At 47.3% G+C, this 21,088-nt stretch overlaps 1 protein-coding gene and 1 long non-coding RNA gene across 3 annotated transcripts in view; one reads left to right on the top strand and one right to left on the bottom strand.

Moving 5' to 3' along the window:
• Positions 1-1,020: 1,020 nt before the first annotated feature.
• Positions 1,021-20,232, bottom strand: LOC144290754 (uncharacterized). Its single transcript, XR_013358303.1, has 3 exons — positions 20,061-20,232; positions 3,383-3,579; positions 1,021-2,851 (listed from the first exon to the last, which is right to left on the bottom strand). It is a non-coding gene; the product is annotated as an uncharacterized LOC144290754 (long non-coding RNA).
• Positions 18,910-21,088, top strand: part of RFX2 (regulatory factor X2) — a 97,142-nt gene continuing 94,963 nt past the window's right edge. The window contains exon 1 of one of the 2 annotated variants that reach the window (XM_077860303.1): positions 18,910-19,084. The gene's annotated coding sequence lies outside the window, so the exon portion shown is untranslated. The remainder of the gene's footprint in view (positions 19,085-21,088) is intronic. The other variant, XM_077860300.1, reaches the window with a different exon arrangement.

Raw genomic sequence — 21,088 nt, forward strand, 5'->3', positions numbered from 1 at the left:
CCATCAGGGTCCCCACAGGGAGTCTGCTTCTCTCTCTGCCTGTGTCTCTGCCTCCTTCTCTGTGTCTCTTATGAATAAATAAATAAAATCTTAAAAAAAAAAACAAGAGATAATAATCATTGGCAACCATGTGGAGAAAAGGGAACTGTTGGTGGGAATGTAAATTGGTGCAGCCACTATGGAAAACAGTATGGAGGCTCCCCAAATTAAACCATTATACCATATGATCTAGTGACTTTACTTCCAGGTATATGCCCAAAAGAAGTGGAAATGGGATCTCAAATTGATACCTGCACCCCCATGTTCATCACAGCATCATTTTTTAATAATAGCCAAGATATGGAAACAGCCTAAGTGTTGGTCAACAGATGGGTGGATAAAGATAATGTGAGATACACACACACAGGAATACTATTCAGCCATAAACAGGAAGGAAATCCTGCCATCTGTGACAACGTAGATGGGACTTTGAGGTCCCACCATTATGCTTAAGTGAAATAAATCAGAGACAAATATCGTATGATCTCACTTACATGTGGAGTCTAAAAACAAGACAAAAGAAAAAGAATCCGAACTCACAGAGACATTGGCAGTTGCCAGAGGCGGGGTGGTGGGCGTGGGCAAAATAAGTGAAGGTGGTCAAGGGGTACTAACTTTCGGTTATAAAATAAACAAGTCCTAGGGATGCAGCATGTGGCACAGTGGCTGTAGCTAACAATACTATATTGTATATTTGAAAGTTCCTAGGGATCCCTGGGTGGCGCAGCAGTTTAGCGCCTGCCTTTGGCCCGGGGTGTGATCCTGGAGACCCGGGATCTAATCCCACGTCGGGCTCCCGGTGCATGGAGCCTGCTTCTCCCTCTGCCTATGTCTCTGCTTCTCTCTCTCTCTGTGTGACTATCATAAAAAAAAAAAAAAAAAAAAAAAAAGTTCCTAAAGAGAGTCGATCTTAAAAGTTCTCATCACAAAACAAAAAAATTATAGGTACATATGGTGATGATAACAAGATTTATTGTGGTCATTTTGCAACATATCCAAGTAGAATTATACGGTGCACCTGAAACTAGTGTTGTATGTCAGTTATATCTCAATAAAAATAGTAATAAAATAAAATAACAAAGCCCCCCTGAATCCCCCACAGGTAGAGGGCCGGATTTGGCCCAGGGGATGGTGGGTTGGCATTCTCCATGTAGACCAGTTTTATTTTCCCAGAGAAAATCGGTCCGTTTTCTCGGAGCTCCCCCTGGTGGGAGCTTCCATCTGTCCTCCCCTCCCAGGAGCATAAAGCCCTGCGTCCGGGTCTCTACCTACAGGCAGCACAGCAGGATTGCCCTGACGGTAGGCTGCTGTGTTTTTTTAAGTTTTAATTTTTGAAATTAAGGTAATACATACTGTTTCACCATTGTCGTTTGAGGATCTAAAAGATCAGCAAGATTTATGACAAGGTAACAGTCCCCCGTCCCACCTTGGCCTGCTCAAATCCCTTCCTGTAGTAGCCAACCATCGTCAACACCGACTCTTTCCTCCGGTATTAACTTCGCTTTCGGACTAATTATCTTTTCTGGCTTCCTGTTGTGGCCTTGCTCTCTGAAGATTTCCCATGTGCTTTGGTAATTTTTTCCCACTATGTTCGCCTTCGGCCTACCAGTAGCTTTTTGTCCTGTTTCATCTTTTCGTTTCGCCTTGGGCTTAAACATCTAGGACAAAGATGGGCAAACTGCAAGCCTTATGCCAGCTCTGGCCTCCTGCCTGTTCATATAAATAAAGTTTTATTGGCACACAGCCACGCTGCCCATTCATGTATTTCTTGTCTCTGACTCTCTTGTTGTAACAGCAGAATGGCGTGTGACAGGGACTGTATGACCTGCCAAGCCCAGAATGTTATCTGCACCAGACAGAAAAAGTTTGCCAACCCCTGATATAGGATAATCCATCCGTTCTTTCTTTCCCCTCCTGGGAATCCTGGACTCTGAGCCCACTCTCCTCTCAGTTCCAGTCTTCCAGTCTGGTTATTCATATGTGGGATGAGGTCATGCAGGATTTGGGGGAGTCCTAAATTCAATGACTAGTGTCCTTATAGGACACACACACACACAGGGAGCCAAAAGGGGGCTCCCGATGGGGACAGCTCCCAGCATATTCGTAGGTATCACATTCTTCTTCAAATATAGTTTCACCTTTTATAATTTGTGAATGGCCTGTAAAAAGTGGTGTATAATTTCCTATCCCCTGTTAACTATAATTTCACCTGTTTGCACGATTTGTGAAAGTTGTTTTTCATTTCTTATCAACTGTGCACACAAAGTTCCTTGCCAATTGTGCCTATCAAGAATTGGAGGAAATTGGAAACCAACCAAATGTCTGTCGACAGGAGAATGGGTAGCTAAATCCTGGTGTGTTCCTACATTGGAATACGACTCAACAATGTTTTTTTAAAAAAAACGAATGAGCGATGCACTCAGCAATAGGGATGAATCTCACAGACATAATTTTACACAATTCCATCAATATGAAGTCAAGAATAAGCAAAAGCAATGTGGTGACAGAAGTCAGAATCATGGGACAGAGGTGTTAACTGGAAAAGGACATGAGAGAGCCCTTTAGAGGGTTGGAAATGTTCTGGGACAAAGGTCCACACACATGGAAAAACTTATACTTCACTTTGAAGTACATAAGTTATAGGAAAAAAAGAGGGGCACCTGGGTGGCTCAGTTGGTTAAGCATCTGCCTTCAGCTCGGGTCATGATCCCGGGGTCCTGGGATCGAGTCCTGCATCAGGCTCCTGCTCTGCGAAGCGTCTGCTTCTCCCTCTTCCACTCCTTCTACTTGTGCTCTCTCTCTGTCTCTCTTTCTCAAATAAACAAAGAACAAAACCTTTAAAAAATCTTAGGAAAAAAGAGAAACGCGAAATCTTCAAAAAGCATTTCATTCTATCAACAAAGAACTTGAAAAGACTACTAGCGAAAATCTATCCATCAGAAATGGTATCTAGTGACTACAAACATAGACATTAATTTAAAAAATTATTCACGCAAGAAAACCCAAGTTTTTTTTATTACAACTTGAAAAAGACTGTGTGAGGAAATTTTGTACAAATACACAAGTATTATTCTCTGCATGCACCTCGCAGCTAAAAAGATTGAGAAGCACTGACCTACGGGGTAACAAGGGGAGCCCTTTTACAATTTGGGGTTCTTCAAGAGTTGCACGTTTTTGTCTCTATCTTTACATTTATTAAGACCTTTTTGGCCTGTGCTCACAAGACAAAATAGGTATATCTTGATATGAATCTATAGACACAGCAGCTTCTTCCCCCACCCCGCCCTGCTACTCATTACTTCATTAACTGAAAATGTGCAATAAAACCAGAATCCACCATTACCTTTAACAACTGAAGGAGCTTTGCCCAACTGTGTTTAAAGTCCAGTGCAGGGCAGCCCTGGTGGCTCAGCGGTTTAGCGCCTGCCTTCAGCCCAGGGTATGATCCTGGGGTCCCGGGATCGAGTCCCACGTCGGGCTCCCTGCACGGAGCCTGCTTCTCCCTCTGCCTGTGTCTCTGCCTCTCTCTCTGTGGCTCTCCTGAATAAATAAATAAAATCTTAAAAAATAAATAAATAAAGCCCAATGCATGTGTGCAAAGCCCCTAAGATGGGTGTGTGAAACTCATGGTGGCCCCAGGGGAAAGAAGTGTGTCTCAGCTGCACCCACGAAGGGCAGACTTCCCTTCAAGTGCAAAGTAAATATTCAGAAACAATAGGGGTCTGGGAAAACACACACACACACACACACACACACACACACACACGCACACACAAAGACGTCCACAAGAAAATGCAGGGGAAATGTCCAGTCTGAATATGTAACTCCGTCCATGAACCCACTGGCGTAGTTGATTATATTCCATTTTCTTTCCACGTGGTTTCTTCTGGTTACTGATGAACGTGGCAGGTTCACGCAGCAGCACCCCCAGTGACGTGGGTGACCAGTGTCCTCTGTGCACAAGTGAATAGGCTGTGAAGGGTCACTGGCAGCCCTGTTGGACTGCCCGGGCCAAAATATTAGGCAGATCCTTCCATCATTTCTTTTTTTTTTTTTTTCTTCCATCATTTCTTAATGATCCAAACTATTAGGCAGATCTCCCATCATTTCTTCCTCTTTTCGGTGCACGGAAGCTAGACGCGTCACCGCACTGTTAGCACCACGACTGGTGAGGTCACAAGCAAGCCAAGGGGCAGATGTTCTTGTTTCACGTTCCCAAAGCGGGTGGTAAGAATTCTCGGCAGCTTGTGTCACTGGATTGTTTTAACTGCTCCCCCCTTATTTTAAAGATTTTATTTATTTATTCATGAGGCACAGAGAGGGAGAGGCAGAGACACAGGCAGAGGGAGAAGCAGGCCCCATGCAGGGACCCCGATGCAGGACTCGATCCTGGGACCCTGGGATCACGCCCAGGGTCCAAGACAGACTCTCAACCACTGAGCCACCCAGGGGTCCCTAACTGCCCCCCCTTTTAAAAGCGCTGCTGAAAAAAAAAAAAAAAAGCGCTGCTGTGTCTTTTTCCTGTCTTGTCTCCCTTTCCCTCCGATCAGGGCCATGTGGAACCTCGGCCCGGCCGTTCTAATCCCCTGCTCCCTCGTTGCCTAGAAGTGGCTGAGACAGTCAGCTGGGGGGGCAAAAGGGGACTTAAGAAAAAAACTGTGTTTGACGTGTATTCAGCTTGCCCTCTCGAAGGCTGTTCGAGGTCACAGCAGTTTGCTATGGAAATGATTCAGTTTCGCGGAGAAATGTGGCAGCCAGCGGCCAGAAAGCCATGAGAAAAATAAAGATCTTGGTGGTGCACAGGTGCTTTCCACACAAAATCCACTATTCAGAAGCTGCATCATTATGGAAATTGTCCTTTCATGCCACCCTTGAAAGGATCAGATGCTCAGGCTCAGGTCTGCGCCAAAAAAAAAAAAAAAAAGTGGCTCTTAAACCCGCCTCCCCCAATGCATAAATGGCCTTTAAAGTTCTAATAGCACTGGTTAATTAACAGTCATTAGTTAAATAAAAACAGTCAATTAGAAAGAAGCCCGTCTGGGAGGGGAAAAAAAAAAAAGTTTTAACAACCACCGAGGGGAAATCCTTTCAAGGAGATCTGGAAAGCTCCCAGAAGGATGTGTTTCATACCATTCTTGAAGTCACACTCATTTTTAGTGGTCCTTCCTGTGGTTTTATGGGCTGATTCTTTTCTTGTAAGCATGTGGTTAAACTTTTATTTTTTCTGGTTGCTCGATTTTTATTTTATAGTTTAGCAGAAAATATCTTTTTCATTTTATATGCCTTTGGGTGTTTTGATTTCCCCCTCCCCTCCAAAAAAAAAATAATAATCTGGTGAGAGAAGTAATGCTTATGCTTGGTAAGTGCAGACAGCCTGGACCGTGAAAGGATCTACAGAAAAAAGGTCAGGCTTTCTCCTGGTGTGTATCTTCCCAGCATTATATTTACTGCCTTCCAGGAATATGGTCTCCGTAGGCAAGCATGCTGCAGGGGAGCCGCGGGGAGATGCACTCCCAGGTAGAGGTCAAGTGCATGGGTGTCTTTTTTTTCTTTTTCTTTTTTTTTTTTAAAGTGCATGGGTTTCAGAGCCAGGTTGCTTGGTCCACATCCCAGCTCTGTGCGCTTTCTTCGAGGAGCATCTGGCTGCAGTCAGGAAGACTGTCGGTCAGCAAAGGTCGCTGAGACCCAGTGTCAATATCCATCTGCGACCAAATCCAGGAGTTGCAGCAGCTGGAGTGTTCCCTGGGACATAGAACTTTCAGGAGTAAAAAAAGCCCCCCCAAAACCCCCCAAAAAACAAAACACCCCACAAACCATTTTAAAGATGATTATTCAGATATAATTCACATAACAGAAACTTCATATCAAAGTGTATAATTTGGTGGTTTTAATTAAGTGTTGTGCGACCATCCTCATTATTTAATTCCAGAATATGTGCACTACCCCAGAAGGAAACCCCGGCTTCTGTTCTGGTTAAACAGACCCCCTCAATTCCCACTGCCCCAGCCCCCGACAGCCGCTAATCCACTTCCTGCTGTTCTGGATGTTTCTCAGACATGGAATCCCTCACCATGTGGCCTCTTGTGTCTGGTTTCTCTCACCGAGCATCGTGCGTGCCAGGTGCATCTGTGCTGCGGTGTGTGTGTATCATTCCTTCACTTTTTATGGCTGCATCGTAGTCCGTTCTGTAACTCACTATACCACGTTTCATTTACCCATTCATCTTGATTTTTTTAGAAGACTTTTTAAAAAGATTTTATTTATTCATGAGAGAGAGAGAGAGAGAGAGAGAGGCAGAGACACAGGCAGAGGGAGAAGCAGCCTCCATGCAGGGAGCCCAACATGGGACTCGACCCCAGGACTCCAGGATTGCGCCCTGGGCCGAAGGCAGGCGCTAAACCACTGAGCCACCCAGGGATCCTCCTTTTTAAAGATTGTATTTATGTATTCATGAGAGACACAGAGAGAGACAGAGACACAAGCAGAGGGAGAAGCAGGCTCCCCATAGGGAGCCTGATGCAAGACTCGGTCCCAGGACCCCGGTGTCACACCCTGAGCTGAAGACAGACGCTCCAGCGCTGAGCCCCCCAGGCACCCATCTTATCCACTCATCTGGTGTTGGACGTTTGGGTCCTTTCCACGTTTTGGTTATTGTGAGTAAGGCTGCCACAGACACGGACAAGCTTTTGCGTGGACGAGTGTTTCCAATCCCTTTGGATATTTACCTAGTAGGATTTCTGGGCCATATATATGATCACTCAGGTTCAGTGTTTGAGGAACTGTGGGTTTTCGGTTTAAACAGCAGGAAGGGCCCAGGGAAGCCTGGATGCGTTGGCCACACCCTGTGAGCGATTCCTCCTTGATGGCCCCGGCCCTGGAGCCTTAGTTTGGGGGACAAAGCAAGCAAGATGCTGCCGTCCATACACCCCATTCCCTCCACCACTACCAACGTTTCTGATCCTTTGGTTTCCTGTGCTGCAGGCTGTAGCTCTGCCATTTTCCCCCTAAATGTTTCACCACGAGGTCCTCGAAAGCAGTGTGTGGTTCGAGTAGCTTCTTTAAGCAGCAAAGCTCTTTCTCAGGCATGGACTGTGAGCAGAGGGCACTAGGGAACGGTCAGCCTCTCCCCCGGCCCCGGAGGAGCAGAGGCTCATCTCTCCCCTCCCTGGCTGCCCCCAACCCCACCCCAACCCAGTGTCACCAGGGACCTGGCTCTTCTCTGATGAGGGCTTACTTGGACCTGGACCTGCCTAGGGATCCTGGGAAGTGAAGAGTGATGATGGAAGGTAAGTCCTGAGCTGAATTTTCCTGCAGGAAATTCACACCTGTCCGCTGCGCCCCCATGACCTGTCACCACTGCTTGAGCTGGAGATGGTGGGATTGTGCCGGAAAGCTGTGGACGATCCCGGAGCAGCTCTCCTCTGTCTGCCCTGGATGATAGTCAGAGGCTTAAAACCCTTCTTTTAAGCACAGAATTGTGTTTCCTCTTCATTCCCCTCGTGGTTAGAGCTTCCTCGAAGTTTCTGCCCATCTAACCTTAAGGGATTTCGGATTTCGGAAGCAGGGTCTCTAGGAGATGTTTGCACGCCCACTTTTGTAGCAGCATTATTTGCAATAGCGAAGACGTGGAGCAAGCCAAGTGTCCGTGGATAGATGCGTGGATAACCACAGTGAGGTCCATCCACACCCTGGGATATGACCCGGCCCTAGAAAGGAAGGGGCCCCGACACCTGCCCCCACGGGGACGGGCCCCGAGGATACCGGGCTCAGGGAGGGGACCCAGACCCAGAAGGACACCTCCTGCAGGACCCCACTCCCAGGAGGTCCCCAGAGGAGGCCCGTCCACAGAGACAGAGAGGAGGTGGTGGGAGCCAGGGGTGGGGCAGGGGGCGGGGGTCAGTGCTTCCTGGGGACAGGGTCTCTGTGTGGGGAAATTGAAGGTTCTGGAGACGGCTGGTGGGAATGTTTGCACAACAGTATAAGTATGCTTAATGCCACTGACTGTACACACACACACACACACAAAATGGTCAAACTGGTAAATTTTATGGATATTTTATCTCAAATTTTAAATACTTTTAAAAATATATAGATTTGGGCAAGTTTGCACCTGCAGGCTTGGTGTTCTAATGTCCATTTATTCGACAGTGATGTAATGAGGAACAGCCGTGCTCAAGCTTGATTCTAGACCAGGGTTTTTTTTTTTTTTTTTTTTTCTTTCTTTTTTTTAAAAAAAATTTTATTTATTTATTCATGAGAGACACACAGAGAGAGGCAGAGACATAGGCAGAGGGAGAGGCAGGTTTCCTGCGGGGAGCCCGATGCAGGACTCGATCCCAGGACCCTGGGATCATGACCTGAGCCGAAGGTAGATGGTCAACCACTGAGCCACCCAGGGATCCCCTAAACCAGGGTTTCTTAGCCTCGGCACTCAATGTTGACACTGGGTCATGCTCTGGGGTGGGACTGTCCTGTGTGTTGTAGGGTGTGGAGCAGCATCCCCACCTTGTACCATCAAATGCCAGTAACTCTCCCTCCCCTAGTCATGACAACAAAAATGTCTCAAGACATCACCCTGGGGGACAAAATTATCTCAGATGAGACCCTCCCCCCCGCTGGGGTGAGTGGATTCCACTGACCCCCAGGGGACTCTGTTCCATAATCATCTGACCCACTGAGGTCCTAGGATGCTACACACATTTAAATACACATATTGAGTTGGAGGAGAGAAGGGGTGACTCAGGCACTAGGGGGGTCACCCTGGTTTATACGGCTGAGGATTTATACTGGTGCATAACGTGAGCAGGGATCAGACTCAACTTTCACCCCCAAACACTCCATACAGGGTTTCTCAGTTGAGGCACCGTTAATATTTGAGGCCACATCATTCTCCGCCATAGGGGCCATTCTGTGCACTGTAGGGTGTTGAGCAGCATCCTCGGTCTCTTCCCACTCCATGCCAGGACCACCTCTTGGCTGTGACAATCACAAATGTCCCCAGAGATCACCAGATGTCTCCTTCAAGGCAGAAGTGCTCTTGGTTAAGAACCTCTGCTCTAGGTGACGAGGATCCTGGAGAGCAGGCCCAAAAGGTCCCTGCCCTGATGGAACCTACTTAGCCTGGATGTGGGGGGAGAGACAGTCCTCGGAAAAACTAGAATTTCCACCCGTGACAAGGCTCAAAGATTATGAGCTCCCCAGTGAGATGCCAGCCCCACGGCAAGTTTTCAGAGGAAACAGCAGAGAAAGAGGGTCCCAACCCCAAAGTCTGTGCACCTACGCTGGAGTATGGAAGGGTGAGGGCAGGAGGGAACTTGTTAAAAGGGTGTCTGGGCAGGGGGCTTCTGGGGTGCTGAGTGCTGGGTACGAGGAGGGCCCGGTGAAGGGCACCCCAAGGGCATGCCTGGACCCTGGGACCCCATAGGGCGGGGACTGTGTGCTGCAGCCACCGCAGGGAGGCCTCCCAGAAACGAAGGGCCTGAGATGTCTGTTTTGGCAGCCGGGGGAGGCCACTTGCTGCTAAATTGGGATGGGTCTGCTTGGGAAGAGGTGCGTGTGTCGCAGGCTCAGACAGGCTGGCCGCAGCTCAGTATGCTGTCTCCGGGGACTTCAGTCTTCTCCTCCTTCCAGGGGGGAAGCAAGACGAGAAATGCGTGGCAGTTGTTAGACATCAGCCAAGGGCAGGCCTTTGCGTGGGGGAGCCGTGACGTTGCAGATCGCCACTGAACTTCTGAGGCTGGTCCCCTTTCACTAGAGGGCCAAGGGGAATTAATTGGATTTTCTGGAAATGTGACAGAGCAGGGTCCCCATTTTGTCCTGTCTCTATGGAGGACAACTGTCGCTTGGCAAGCCTACACCCACTGCTTACGCACATCAGACTGAAGCGACAGCCACGTACAGCCAGTTCGCCCATAAGGTGCCATAGGCATTCCTAAAAATCGCCTGCCCTGGGCAGAACTGCACAATAAAAACCACAGGTCTGCGGTAAAATTGGATAAGGACACCACTGCCCCAAAACGTCCTCATTGAGTTAAACACTTTTATTTTAATTTTTACAATTTTTTATGTATTTATTCATGAGAGACACACAGAGAGGCAGAGACATAGGCAGAGGGAGAAACAGGCTCCCTGTGTGGAGCCTGATGTGGGACTTGATCCCAGGACTCCGGGATCACGCCCTGAGCCCCAGGCAGACCCTCAACCACTGAGCCACTTGGGTGTCCCCACCCCACCTTTTAAAAGATTTTATTTATTTGACAGAGGGAGAGCACGAGAGCAAGCACAAGCAGAAGGAGCAGCAGAGGGAGAGGGAGTAGCAGGCTCCACGCTGAGCAGGGAGCCGGGTGTGGGGCCCCATCCCAGGGCTCCGGGGTCATGAGCTGAGCTGAAGGCAGACACCCAACCAACCGAGCCACCCAGCACCCCCCGACCCCGCACCCCGAGTTACACACTCAGCAAGAACTAATGAATATGGTAGCAGAACTGTAAAAATAACTTTATCGAGATACAATTTATTATTTTTTTTAATTAATTTATTTATTTATGATAGTCACACAGAGAGAGAGAGAGAGAGAGGCAGAGACACAGGCAGAGGGAGAAGCAGGCTCCATGCACCGGGAGCCCGATGTGGGATTCGATCCCGGGTCTCCAGGATCGCGCCCTGGGCCAAAGGCAGGTGCCAAACCACTGCGCCACCCAGGGATCCCTCGAGATACAATTTATATACCACAGAATTGGGGATCCCTGGGTGGCTCAGCGGTTTAGCGCCTGTCCTGGGATTGAGTCCTGTATCCGGGTCCCTGCATGGAGCCTGCTTCTCCCTCTGCCTGTGTCTCTGCCTCTCTCTCTCTATGTCTATCATGAATAAATAAATAAATAAATCTTTTTAAAAAAAGTATCTTATATACCATAGAATTGGTCTTTTTAAAGCACAAATTTGGTGGTTTGAGAATATGCACAGCCATCACCACAATCATTTTTAGAACAGTGTCCTCCCTCCAAAAAGAAACCCTGCCCCCATCAGCAGGTACTCCCCATCCTTCTCCCCCAGCCCCTGACACCCTCTACCCCTGGTTTCTGTCTCTGTAGATTTGCTTATTCAGGAGATTTCGTACAAAGAAGCACACACCGTATGGCCCTATAGTGTCTGGCTTCTCCCAGTGACCGTATGTTTTCAAGGTTTATCTACATGGTAGCGTGTGTCGGGGCTTTTTATAGCAGGATACTGTTCCATTGTACGGATGTGCCATCGTTCATTTATTCATCCATCCATTGGTGGGGTTATTTGGATTCTTTCTGCTTCTGCCTATTTTGGGTAATGGCACTATGAAAATCTGTGTACAAGTTTTCGTGTGGGCATATGTTTTTGTTTCTGTTGGGTGTATATACTTGGGAGTGAAATCGCTGGCTCATATGGCAATTCTATGTTTAACTTTTTGAGGCATCAACATACTGTTTTCCAAAGTGGCTGCGCCATTTCCCATTTCTGCTAGCATTGTGTGAGTCTGTGATTTCTCCACGTCCTTGCCGGTGCTTGTTCGTATCTGGCTTTTCTATCATAGCCATCTTATTGGATGTGAGGCAGTAGCTCACTGTGGTTTGGATTTGTATTTCCCTGAGGACTAATGGTTTTGAGCACCTTTTCACGTGCTTATCGATCATTTGTATGTCTTCTTTGGAGAAATATTTGCCCATTTTTATTTTATTTTTATTATTTTAAAAAGATTTTATTTATTCATTCATGAGAGACACGGAGAGAGGCAGAGACATAGACAGAGGGAAAAGCAGGCTCCCTGCGGGGAGCCCGATGCTGGACTCGATCCCAGGACCCCGGGATCACACCCTGAGCCAAAGGTAGATAGATACTCAACTTCTAAACTACCTGGTGTCCCTATTTGCCCATTTTAAAATTGGGTTCTTCGTCTTTTTATTGTTGAACTGTGAGAGCTCTTTATATATTCTAGGTTTACGTCCCTTATCAGATATACGATTTGCAAACATTTTCTCCCATTTTATGGGTTGTTGTATCACTTTATTTATGTTTTCACTTTATTTATTTATTTATTTTCTTTGAAGCACAAAAGTTTTTAGTTTTTTTTAAAGATTTTATTTATTTATTCATGAGAGACACACACAGAGAGGCAGAGATACAGGCAGAGGGAGAAGCAGGCTCCATGCAGGGAGCCTGATGCAGGACTCGATCCCAGGACCCCAGGATCACACCCTGGGCGAAGGTAGATAGATACTCAACTGCTGAGCTACCCAGGTGTCCCTATTTGTCCATTTTGAAATTGTGTTCTTTGTCTTTTTATTGTTGAACTGTGAGAGCTCTTTATATATTCTAGGTTTACGTCCCTTATCAGATATACGATTTGCAAATATTTTCTCCCATTTTATGGGTTGTTGTTTCACTTTATTTATGGTTTCACTTTATTTATTTATTTCCTTTGAAGCACAAAAGTTTTTAGTCTTTTTTTTAAGATTTTATTTATTTATTCATGAAAGACACACACACACAGAGAGGCAGAGATACAGGCAGAGGGAGAAGCAGGCTCTATGCAGGGAGTCTGACACGGGACTCAATCCCAGGACCCCAGGATCAGGCCCTGAGCTGAAGGTAGCGCTAAACCACTGAACCACCTGGGCTGCCCCAAAAAGTTTTCAGTTTTGATGAAGTTTAATTTACCTATTTCTTTTCTTTTTTCTTTTTTCTTTTTTGACTTGTGCTTTTAGTATCATATTAAAGTGACCATTGCCAAACCAAGGTCATGAAGATTTACTCTTATATTTTTTTTTCCCAAGAGGTTTGTAGTTTTAGTTCTCACATTTAAATCTATGACCGATTTTTTAAGCTAATTTTTGTATATGGTGTGAGGTAGGGGTCAAACTTTATCCTTTTGAGTGGGGCTATCTGGTTGTCCTAGTACTGCTTAAGAGACTACTTTTACCTCATTGAGTAGTCTTGCCACCCTTGTCAAAAATCAACTGACTGTAAAATGGGCGGGTTTATTTCTGGATTCTCAACATTATTCCATTTATATGTATGTCTAGCCTTATGCCAATGCCACAGTACAGTTTTTTAGTATGTTTTAAAATCTAGAAGTATGGTTTTTTTCCAATTTTGCTCTTCTTTTTCAGTATTATTTGGGCTATTCCGGGTTCCTTGAGTTTCTTTATGAAGTTTACAGTCAATTTCTGTGAAATTATCAATTTCTATGGAAAAAAAGCCAGCTGAATTTTGATAGAGATAGAGTCTATAGATGAATTTGGGGAGTATTATCATCTTAATAATGTTAAATCTCATCCAGGAACGTGGTTATCTTTTTTTGATTTATGTGGGTCTTCTTTAATTTCTTTCTATGATGTTTTTTAGTTTTCATTGTACAAATCTTGGCTTCTACTAAATTCATTCCTCCATCTTTTATTCTTTTTGGTGTTATTGTTTGTTTATTTAAGTTTTTATTCATCCATTCATGAGAGACACAGAGAGAGAGGCAGAGACACAGGCAGAGGGAGAGGCAGTCTCCATGCAGGGAGCCCGATGTGGGACTCGATCCCTGGACCCCGGGATCACAACCGGAGCCAAAGACAGACGCTCAACCACTGAGCCACCAAGGCATCCCTTTTTTGATGTTATTGTAAATGTTTTTCTTTCTTAAATTTCATTTTCAGATTATTCATTGCTAATGTACAGAAAAATAATTGAGTTTTGTATATTGATCTTGTACTCTGCAACCTTGCTGAACTCATTTATTTGTGTGATAGCTTTTTAAATGCGTTCCTTAGGATTTTCTACATACAAGATCATGTCATCTGCAAACATAGTTTTCCTGCTTCCTTTCCAATCTGGGTGTCTTTTATTTATTTTTTATGCGTAATTACCCTGTCTAGAACATCTAGTACAATGCTAAAGAGAAGTGGCAAGAGCAGACATCTCTGCCTTGTCCTTTTTTTTTTTTTTTTTTAAATTTTTTTTTTAAATGTTTATTTATTTATGATAGTCACAGAGAGAGAAAGAGAGAGAGGCAGAGACACAGGCAGAGGGAGAAGCAGGCTCCATGCACCGGGAGCCCGACGTGGGATTCGATCCCGGGTCTCCAGGATCGCGCCCTGGGCCAAAGGCAGGCGCCAAACCCCTGCGCCACCCAGGGATCCCCCCTTGATCTTAGAGGGAAAGCATCCAGTTTTTCACCACTGAGTGTCTTTATCTGTGGTGCAATGCTTAGATGCCCTTTATCAGGCTGGGGAAGTCCTCTATTTCTAGTTTGTTGAGTGGTGTTGTTTGTTTAAATCATGAAAGAGTGCTGGATTTTGTCAAATGTTTTCTTTTTTCTTTTAAGATGATCATACAGTTTTTGTCCTCTATTAAAATGATAAAACTTTTATTTTTTTTATTTTTTTTATTTTTTATGGAATGCCCAGTTGGCTCAGTGGTTGAGCATCGGCCTTCGGTTCAGGTCATGATCCCAGAGTCCCGGGATGGAGTCCCGCATCAGGCTCCCTGCATGGAGCCTGCTTCTCCCTCTGCCTGTGTCTCTCATGAATAAATAAATAAAATCTAAAAAAGAAAACAAAACACTTTTAAAAAAAATATCAAACCAACCAACTTTGCATTCCTGGATAAATTCCACTTGGTCACAGTGGGTAAATGATTTTATATATTGCTAGATTTGGTTTGCTAGTATTTTGCTGAGAATTTTTGCATTTATGTTCATAAGGGATAATGGCCTATAGTTTTTTCCTTTTAGGATATCTTTGTCTGGCTTTGGTATCAAGATAGGATAATACTGGTCTCATAGAATGTTAGAATTGGCCTCACAGAGTATTCCCTACTCTTCTGTCTTTAAGAATAGTCTGTGAAGGATTGGTGTTACTTCTTCTTTAAACATTTGATAGAATTCACCAGCAATGCCATCTTGTTCCAGGCTTTTCTTTGCGGGAAGTTTTGGGATTACTAATGCAGTGTTTCTCCTTTCATAGGTTCACTCAGATTTTCTATTTCCTCTTGAGTCACTTTCTAGGAATTTACCCGTTTCATTTGATACATCTAATTTGTCAGCATAACAATTGTTCACAGCATCGCCTTACCATTTTTTCTATTTATGTAAAGTTGGTTGTGATGTCTCCTCTTTGATTTGTGATTTGAGTCTTTTAAAAAAAAATAATTTGAGTCTTTTCTCTTTTTATCCTGGTCGGTCTAGTTAAAGATTTGTCAGCTTTGCTGATCTTTTCAAGGAACTAACCTGTGATCTTCTTAATTCTATTGATTTTCTAATCTCTATTTCATTTATTCCCACTCTAATCTATTTCCTTCCTTTTGCCAGCCCTGGGTTTGATTTACCTTTATTTTCCAGATCTTTTTTTTTTAATATTTTATTTATTCATGAGAGATACAGAGAGAGAGGCAGAGACAGAGGAGAAGCAGGCTCCATGCAGGGAGCCCGATGCGGGACTGGAGCCCGATGCGGGACTCGATCCCGGGACTCGATCCCGGGACTCGATCCCGGGACTCCAGGATCGCGCCCTGAGCCAAAGGCAGGTGATAAACCACTGAGCCACCCAGGGATCCCCTATTTTCCAGATCTTAAGGTGGAAGATTCAATTACTGATTTGAGGTTCTTTCTTTCTTTCTTTTTTTTTTTTTTAAACATAGGTGATTACAGCTATAAATATTCCTCTACTTTAGCTGAATCCCACAAATTCTGGTATGCTGTGTTTCATTTTCATTCATCTCCAAGTTTTTTCTAATTGCTCTAATTTTCTAATTTCTTTTTAAAATTGTTTTTAAAGATTTCATTTATTTATTTGACAGAGAGAGAGCGAGAGAGCACACAAGCAGGGGGAGGAACAGCAGGCAGAGGGGAGCCCGACTAAAGGCTTGAATCCAGGACCCCGGGATCATTATTTTATTTATTTATTTATTTATTTATTTATTTATTTATTTATTTGGGGGGCGGTGAGTAGGAGCAGAGGAAGAGGGACAAGCAGACTCTTAGCTGAGTGCAGAGCCCAATTCAAGGCTCAATTCCAGGACCCTGAGGTCATGACCTGAACCGAAATCTAGAGTCAGACGCTTACCTGACTGAGCCACCCAGGTGCCCCTCTAATTTTCTAATTTCTAATTACAAGTATTTTTTATTTTCTTACCATCTCTCATTCCAGACAGCAGTTTTACATGTGTTAAATGGTTAAGAAATGCATAAATTTTACTGTAAATGTGGCATCAAGTTGGGACAAATATACGTTTTCAAAACAAGAGTTATAGCGGAATGGGCTGTACAATGTGGCCACAAGACAACCTCCCATCACAACCTAAAATTTTATCACTCGGTTTCCCACATCAAGTATGTTCTCCAAAATGCACCTCCAAGCCACCCACTCATCCCCACCCCCACTACCAGGTCCCTAATCCAAGCCACTATACTTGCCAGTCCCAGAGAATTGTAACAGTCCTGAATTCTTGTTCTGTCTTTCTTGTCTCCCACAATCTGTTCCCCAAGCAGTGAGCTTTTTTAAAACCACAAATCACAGATCTGATTACATCTCCCTCCTGCTTCAAAGCCTCCAATGGCTTCCCAATCTGATGAGAACCCCTTCCCATGGCCTGGCAGACCTTAAATGAAATGATCCCCTCCATTCACTGAGTCACGGCCCCTTACCCACTTGTGCTTTCCCTATTCTTTCTGCTCCAGCCATATCCAGTGATCCCACTGTTTCTTTATTTTTTAAAAGATTTTATCTATTTATTCATCACACACACACACACACACACACACACACACACACACACAGGCAGAGACACAGGCAGAGGGAGAAGCAGGCTCCATGCAGGGATGTTGGATTTGATCCCGGGATCCTGGGATCACGCCCTAAGCCAAAGGCAGATGCTCAACTGCTGAGCCACCCAGGTGTCCCCCCACTGTTTCTTTAAAGTGAGTTTCCAGCCCAGGGATTTTTGAATTCTTGATATTGTCTTCCCCTTTTCCCGTGATTCCAACCTTGGCCCAAATGTCACCCTCTCAGAGAGGCCTAGGGTGACCAGCTCATCCTGCGTGGTCCTGAAACTTCCTATATTTAGAACTGAAAGTCTCACATCCTGGGAAACCCCATAACCTCAAAGCATGCAGGATGCTTGGTCACCCTTGAGAGACCATCCCTGGCTACTCTATGTGAAATAAGCCCAGCCAGTCATCCCTAAGTTACTATCATATCACTCTTCCTAGGAGCACGAGAATTGTATCCCTAGCACCTGGATCTCAATAAACATTTTTGGCTAAATTAATAATTGAAGGAAAGGAGCTGACTCCTGCAGTCCTAAGCTTAAGACTTGTCACATAAAAATCTGCAAGAAGCAACCCATTAGAAAGTGGCAAAATCACTTCAGCAGGTGACCATCAGCATTTTCATTAAAATGAATAGAAAAGATCAAGCATTGCCTAAAGTATCACGTTATGAACATTTTGTCTCAGTTAGTATATGTTTGTGTGGACTGGCCCTTTGGGTCAAATGTATTTCTTGCTGCGATGTTGTGGCCAAAAATGTTTGAAAATCACCTGTCTGGTAGTCAAATGCATGGGCTTTGGCACCAGACTGGGGGGTTTGAAGCCCCTACAAGCTGCTTGGCACTGGGCAAACTCACTCATTCTTTCCAGACCTCAGTTTCCTGATCTGTAACATGGGGATAACGCATAGCACATTTCTTAGGATCTGAGTGTGAAATTCAACTGAGTTAGCATACGAAAAAATGCTTAGATCAGTGTCTGGCACCTAAGAACAATTTAATCAGTGCTAACAAATATGATTAATTGTTGAGTGAATGAATGAATGGATGACTGACTGAATGAATGAATGAATGGGGCTGAGGTCTAATCTTCCTTTAAATTGCCCTGCCCCTTTCTTTCCAGAACAAATCTTCTCTTTTACTGGGCCAGCCCCTTCTCCTGAATAACTATATATGTTTATTTATTCTGTTTATTGTCAGTGTCCCCACATTAGAGAAAAAGCTCCAGGAGAGTGTGGGTTGTTTGTCCTATGCATAGTTGAACCTACCATCTGGGGAGGGAAGAAGGTTGGCAAACATTTTTCTGTGAAAGGCTGGGTAGTAAATCTTCCAGGCTCTGCCGATGCCATTCCATCTTTGCACAACGAATTAACCCTTCGCTGCTCAGGCCTGCCCGTGTAGTGAGAAACCAGCCTTCCGCGATCTCTTAAAAGGATGGTCCTCCTGGCTGTGTTCCAATAAAACTTTATTGACAAACACAGGCGGACATAATTAGGGGTGCAGCCCGCCAACCCTTAAAAGATATCGAAACCACTAGATTCGGTAATACAAGAGCTTCATCGTTTTTCCGCATGCCACCGAAGAGTCTTCTTTTGATTGTTTTAAACCATTAAAAAAATATATATTTGAAAGCTCTCAGCTGGTGGTGCATGAAAACCAGGCGGCGGGCAGGGTCGGGGTTTGCTGACCCCAGACTCGGACTCTGTCTGGACGTCCCGGGAATCGAATCGGTCGTGGAGCTACACGAAGGCCCCCCGGGGAGTCACCGAGCCGCGGCCTTCCCCCGAGCAGCGCCACCCACCGGGGGCCGCGCGCGCTTTCCGCTCGCCGACCCTCCGAGCAGCGCGCGCCTCCCGCCAAGCCACGCCCCCCTTCGCGGCGATTGGCTAAGCCTCCCCCTCACCGGGAACGCCCCCTCTGATGGGCACTGCGGGCAGCCAATGGGGTGCCGCGGGGGCTCACGCCCGGCCCTCCCCGCGCCCGTAGGAGGCGGGCGTGGGCGGGCCGCTGAGGGGCGGGGCGTGGAGCCTGGTAACCGTTGCCGGTAACAACGCCCCGCCCCGTCGCGGCGGGCGGGCCGGCGGGCGGGCGGGCGCGCGAGGCAGGCGGGCGGCGGGAGCGGGAGGAGGAGCGGCCGCCGCCGCCACCGCCGCCGCCATAGAGACTGTAGCCGTGGAGACTGTTACTTACCAACGGGGACCAACACGCAGCAGCCGCTGCTGCCGCCGCGGGAGCCGCTGCCCGAACTCCCGGCCCGAACTCCAGGTGACCGATGCGACCGCCCCGGGCCCGGCCGGGCCGCGGAGTGTGGGGGGCGGCGGGGATCGGGACGGGGGGGGGTGTCGGGAGGCGGACGGCGCAGCCCCCGCCGTTCACCCCAAACGCCCGGGACGGCGCGCCCGCGGGACTCGCGTCTTCACCCCGACCCCGCAGGCGCGGCCGACTTTGGGGACCAGCCCCCCCAACTTTTACCCAAACTCGGGGGGCAGGTGCGGAACTCATCGCCTCACTTTTCAGAAAACTTCCAGAGTTGGGGAGCCCCCCCCCCGAGCTCTCTCTCACTCCTACCCTCAGTATCCCCGACCTGGGCGTGGCCCGGGACCCCTCAAACTTTTATCTTCAAACTCCCTGAACTGGGGCTCCCGGGAACCTCGACTTACTCCCCTCCCCCAACCCCGTAACTTGGGGGCGCCCAGGGACCTCTCTCTCACTTTCTCTCAACTTCTTGAAACCATCTCAAAGCCTTACCTTGAACTCCCTGAACTGGGGGGGGGGGCGGCTCCTGGGGACCCCTTCCTCTTTTACACCCCAAACCCCTGAAGTTGGGGGTCCCCGGCTCACTCCGACCTCGGACTCCTGAATCGGGAGGGCCTGGAGGACTCGTTTTCACCTTTGCCCCAATTTCCCGGATTTGGGGCGTCCTGGGGACCGTCTTCTCGTTTTGACTCCCCACCCCGAATAGTGGCTTTGGGGGCCTCCCCTGGACCCTTTTTCTCACTGTTTACCCAAAAGTGCACTCGCTCGTCTTGGGAAAACACCCCCCCACCCCCCACCCTCGCTTTTTTCGCCACAAACTCACCCGAGAATCGGGCTTCGCGGGGACCCGCTTCTCAGGCTCTTTACCAAAAATCCTCGTGGCTAAGGTCTCCGGACCGACACCCCTCCGCCTCTCCCTCTGAACCCCACATTCCTGAGTCTGGGGGACCCTGCACCCACCCGCCGCTCCCCTCTTTGGACTGACCTCCAAGCGAGAAGAGTTTCTCCAAAAGCTGTTTTCCTTTCTTTCTTTCTTTCTTTTTCTAATTATTTTGTTTAAAGAGCCTAACTTGTGGCCCAGACCGCTCAGTGACGTTTTGTCCTGCGATCGTGTGAGTGCGTGTGTGTTTTGCGAAATTAAACCCCTCCCCTGCGCGCCCCCCTCCCCCACGAAGCGCACTCCGGCGCGCACACGGGACACCCGGGCACACCCCAGATACTCTGTTCCTTTCCGGGCTCCCTCCCGCTCGGCCTCCGTTGGCTGTTGTCACCGCTGCACCGGGAAAGTTCGGTTTCCCGACCCTGGTGGCTATTTCGAGGGCCCCTGGGGCCGAGGCGCCCCCGCAGGTCCAGCGGAGGCGGGGGTGGTTCACCGGCCTAATTTTAACCTCCCGGTTGCCCTGCAGGAATGAGGGAGCGAGGCCAGGTTCCCCGTAGACCTCCTGCCTGCCTCTGGGTGTTTCCACTGTGCAGCCCCCGGCGCACACGCACACGCACACGCGCGCACATGCACACGCGCAACTGTTCCTTGCTCCGCGCAATTATCCGGCAGCGCAGACTTTGCGGGTTTTCTCCCTCCCAGTCAGATTCCCCCAACTAAATAATCATGACCCCAACAGCAACGACAGAACTTTTTTTTTTTTTTCCTGCGCATATTTTGTCAACATGTTTGTTTTTTTGTTTGTTTGTTTTGTTTTTACCTTTTGGCTTCACGCTCTGAAACATTATTTGCGTGCTTCTGTTAGAGACCCTCACCCTCTGGTCCTCCCAGGGCGGGCTCCCTGTGCTCTCTCCCACTCCAGGGTAAAAATGTGAACCGGCTGCAAAATAAACCGTAGAGATAGATGGTTTCTCACCTGCCCGGGCCTGAGAAGTGAGAGCGGAGGGTAAGCGCCTCCCCCTCCTTCCCGGCTCCCCGCCCTCCCGCCTCCCCTCCCGCCCCTCAAAGAATCCGATTTCCTTGGTCCCAGATCGCCGCTAACTTCGCCAGCCTGGGGGTTTGGGACAGTATCA

This window comes from Canis aureus, chromosome 19 (genome assembly GCF_053574225.1).
Source record: "Canis aureus isolate CA01 chromosome 19, VMU_Caureus_v.1.0, whole genome shotgun sequence".
Classification (NCBI taxonomy): Eukaryota; Metazoa; Chordata; class Mammalia; order Carnivora; family Canidae; genus Canis; species Canis aureus.